This window comes from Panthera pardus, unplaced genomic scaffold (assembly GCF_024362965.1).
Source record: "Panthera pardus isolate Hobbes unplaced genomic scaffold, ASM2436296v1 HiC_scaffold_21, whole genome shotgun sequence".
Lineage (NCBI taxonomy): Eukaryota > Metazoa > Chordata > Mammalia > Carnivora > Felidae > Panthera > Panthera pardus.
In genome coordinates, this window is record NW_026526777.1 from 19,685,544 (window position 1) to 19,690,791 (window position 5,248).

A 5,248-nucleotide genomic window follows, 5' to 3' on the forward strand; every position below is an offset into this window, starting at 1 on the left:
CTCTACTTCATGTTCTATGATTTTTAGAGAACTGGAATGATTGACACAATGTTCATTATTCTTCACAGGCATCTGTACCATTGTCTCTTTGATTCTTTCTGGCTCAGAATACTCCAATGACTCCTCAGAAGTCATCATATCCAAAACAAAACCAATCTCCCCGTATCATTCACCCTCAAATTCTAAGGGACCCATGTCAAATTCTTCCAAGAATTCTATCATGTTCTGCTCCATGTTTCTGGCTTCACAATGATGATCTTGGGGATTCCACAGCTCAGGAACTATTCAGGGAGGGAGATGTCTGTCTCTTCTTTCTATTAACATTCTCAATTTCTACTGATACCATTGGTGTAGAGCCCTTGCCACTTTGTGCACTTGCCTTGTTCTCACATGAGGCAAGGGAATCACTTTTCCCCATGAGCACTGTAGTTTGGAAGTCAAATAAATATGCCTTCTGTTTCACTCAAGTCTTTTTCTTTTATAAACTAGAGGTACAGGTTGGTGGTGGAGGATGGGTAGTAATTGGTTAACTGGTGTCATTTCCAAGTAAGGCCTGGGGAAATCATAATGGCTCACTGGGGTTTGTTTTCATAATGTGATTCTTTTCATCTATTTTCCTCTTTTAGGGCTTTAGTTGTACTTTGTGACAACGTGAAAGGTTCAGCTCAAATTCTGTTACATTACTTGTCTGCTTTTGTTTACATACTTGTTTTAACTTTTTAAAATCTAAATGTTATAGACATAAACCTGTTTGCAATGTTCAAATAGGTAGGAGTTTTGCAAAAGGCAAAAATACTTAACTTTTGATTTGGAAGACAGTCCTTTTTAAAAAAAAATAGAAAGTAGGGTAATATCCTCATTGACTACTATTAGTAATGCTATAAGTCAATGATATAGAAGCATCAAGTGATCACTTTAAGTGTATTCCTTGCAGTAATTCTCAAATATTCTACTTTATAGAGTTTCTTGGGAATTTTAAAAAAACATAGAAACTCTATCATGCATAATATTTTTCATATACAAGGTCAATGGATTTACTCACCTCCTGAAATTCTTTGAATCATGGACATCTGTTAAAACCTATGGCCTAGAAATGATTCCTGAGTCAAAATTAAAATGCATAACACAATAAATAACTTCAAACCACTAAAAATTGGCAATAGTCCTCTACTATATCCTTTCTTAGAGGTCATCATTGTATAAAAATCATTCCTTTTACCTCATAAGATTTTCACATCTAGGACTATTTTTTTCTAGTTTCTATATTCCATTCATAGAAATTGGATTATAAAGTAAATTTCAAGCTCACAGTTTCAGCTATGAGTATTGTGTAGCATTTAATAACCTCAAACAATGCTATTTGATGGCTCACATTAGTTTTATTATTTCTGAAGAACGGTAATAAATAATTTTAATTGGGTTGCTCTTTTGAACAAATGGAGAAACAAATGTATAGCAATTCATGTCTTTGTGGAGATTTGGGGATAGAATCTTAATCCTTTATATATTATACATTTTTAAAAATGCACTCCTTGTTATTAGGAAAAAATTAACATTCAATACTGGTATTTAGAATTATGAAAGCTTTATGAGCCTTTAAGAGTACTTTTGAGCCATAATATTTACGAGGCTTTCCAGAAATTTTCAAATGTCAATTTAGGCTCTTGTTGACATATTATCATTCTAGTACGGAAACGTTACACATTTATGTCATGCAAAGAAACAATTTTGTCAGAAAATGTATAAGATATTATGATTTCAGTCCAAAAATGAGACACTATATTTGAAACTTTGTATCTGAACTGATGCAAGGGATTTATTACAGGTGATCTAAACCAAACAAAGCACAAAACAGCTGTGTATATTTTTCCAGTAATCACCTAAAATCCAGAGAGAATGGTTTGTGCTTTATGTTAACTCATTACATTGCTCATGTCAGGAAAGGAGACTATGCACAAATGTAATATCCATTACTAGATGCTTCATAAAACCTAATATAGTACTCACATCTCTACAAGGAAGAAAGGAAAAAGGGAAACCTGCATTTGTCAAATGTCTTTTAAAGTCAGCTTTTGCACTTAATGCTTTTATATTGAAGTACAATAGAATGAACTGAGTGACCCTGTGTAATTGAAAAGTCCCCATTAAAAATAATGTGTTAAACATAAACATCAATTCTCTACTGAAACTCAAATCAAATGGTAGTAAAAAGAATGGCAGAAACATACAAAACTACAAATTCAAAATTAGAGAGTGGACAACTACAAATGAGTATTAGTAAAAACTTTTGGAAGAATAAATGCAAATAAATTAAGCAGCTGATTAAGCAGAGTGGCTAAAACCAATGTGTGTGCAATGGTGGGGGGGGGGGTTGGTAAATGTAAGAAGCAAGTTAATTATTGCCAGAGTAATGTGTTAGAAAATGTTGAAAGTTGCCCCCCACCCCTCTCCCAAAAATGTAAAGTTCAATATTCAAGAGGTAGTAGTCTACACAAATACAAGATTTGAAAATAATTGTCTCTAGAATACCATTTGAGGCTGGGAATGGGCAGCACAGGCAACTGCATAAACTTTGAGGTATTATTTACACTGTAAAATGATATTTATGTAGTACATATAAAAATATATAAGAAAGTCAAACAAACACGAGAAAAGACAGCTTGTCTTCTTAGTTCAAAGTAGTATCGTTACCCTTCACAGAGTGTTCAGCATACAGTAAATGCACAACAATGCATATACAAATGAATGAATAGTGCCTTTCTCAAAATAATATTGATAACTTTCTAGTGAAAAATAGAGGCTCAGGAAATTTATTCATTCTAATGTCATGCAGTAGTGGATAGATTTAAATAACAAACCCGTGTTAGCTTCACTTTATGTTGAGTGACTTGCCATCTAGATCCTGTTAGGGATTTGTCAAGAAATAAAGGAGATATAAATAAATATAAAGACAGAACAGGAGGTGTCTGGACTCTTCTCCCCACAAGAACAAAATGTTTAGGTCAGTGAAAATTATTTATAAGTGAAGAATACATATTTGACTCTATATGACAAAATGAAAACTGATATCTAGATTATATACAGGTATATTATAGTACCATTAAATGATTAAGCCATTAGGATAATCATATTAAAAGAACGGCTCAGCACCAAACAAAGTTGCCCAGAAAAGCAGTTCTCATACTGGGATGCACACACATTGGAGCCATCCAAAGATTTTGCAAGGATAAATAAGCAAGGCTGTCAAAGGGAACTATCTTTTATGTAAATACTAAATGTGTACTGCCTGGGAGAGTACTTTCTGTTGAGAGATTATGTCAAGTCTTCTAGCTTGCTTTCCTTATGTGAATTATTCTTCTCTCACATTCAAAAAAGAAAGGCATACTTCTCATCATACAAGATTTCACAGTCAGGTACTATTCCAGGTTTTAAAATGTTCTATATGCAGGCAAATCATGATTTTGAGATTGAAGCTTATAAAAGATACGGAGACTTCTATAAGAGAAAATACAAAATGGCAAATACAAATTAGGTATGAGTGTAACTATTTATTTAGAATAAGAAAAGAGATCATACATAATTACTGGACCATTGGAGTTCAAGGTCCATTTCTTGTGAAACCGCTTTAGGCAATTTACCAGACTTCTTACACAGAAATGCTTCTTGTTTATAATATGTCTTCATTTTATCTCCTAGAACAGTCTACAACTAACAGTAACTCCAAGCAACAACAGGAATCTGTCCAAGGGAGAGGGTCTGAAATTTGAAGTTCATTATTTTCAAGGCTGTCTTGTTCTGCTTCCAGGCCTCCAAAGACAAACTTCGAAATGTGAATGGCAGTAAAGCTTTCCGTACTCAATGAAGTCAACATAAGCCCATGAGACTGCTGTGACTCTTTCCTTGCCTTAAAAGTTTATGCTAAGATTAAAGTATATAGACATAAACAGATAATTTGGCCCATGTTCTAAATTCAGATATATTATAAAGAAGGACAAAAAAATTAAAAACCATATCATAGTTCTGAACTTCCACCTCTGGTCATCAGGAATAAAGAGTGAGTCTTCTCACTCTAAAAACAACAAACAAACAAACAAACAAAAAACCACGCGACTAGAAATCTGAATAACACATTAGGTAGGCAATGGGCAAAAGGCAGCACAAGACTGTGACCATAAACATTGTGAAAATTAAAACTGTCACTTATGATAGGGTTTTAAAAACATTAAGGATAGTATCAAAGGTGAAAGGGAAATCTATAGAAAGAGACATGATTTTGCAAATTATATACCTGATAAGGGATTATTATTCAAAACACATTAAAAGAAAATTCATACTATTCAATAACAAAAAAAGACAATCAAATTATAAAATGAACAAGAATGCGAGAAGATGTTTCTCTTAGGAAGATATAAAAATGGATAATATGCAAAAATAACCGGGCAATATTATAGTAATTAGGGAAATTCAAACCAAAACCACAATGAGGGGCACCTGCGTGACTTAGTTGGTTAAGCATCCAATTCTTAATTTAGACTCAGGTCATGATCTGACGGGTTCATGAGTTCCAGCCTATTCCAGCTCTGCATCTAGCTCTGCACTGACAGAATGGAAGAGGTTGCTTGGGATTCTCTGTCTCCCTCTCTCTCTGCTCCACTGCTGCTTGCATGCACAAGGGCTCTCCCTCTCTCTTTATTGATCTCTCTCAAAAATAAATAAATAAACACTTAAAAAGAATACACAATGAGATAATGCTTCACACCACACCCATTAGAATGGCTATAAATGAATAAACAAACACAAAAATATATAGTGTTGGCAAAGATGTGGAGAAATTGAAACCCATATGCATTGATAGTGAGAAGGTAAAATGGAACCACTGCTGTGGAAAATAATGTAACATTTCCACAAAATATTACACATAGAATTACCAAATGATACTGCAATTCCACAGAAGAAATGAAAACAAGAACTGTCCATAATTTGGTATTGTTGATAGCACTGCTATAGAAATTGGGGTACATGTACTCCTATGAATCAGCACTCCTATATCCTTTGGACAAATTCCTAGTAGTACTATTGCTGGGTCATAAGGTAATTCTATTTTTAATTTTTTGAAGAACCTCCATACTGTTTTCCAGAGTGGCTGCACCAGATTGCATTCTCACCAACAGTGCAAGAGGCTTCTCCTTTCTCCACATCCTCATCAACATCTGTTGTTTCCTGAGTTGTTAATTTTAGCCACTCTGAC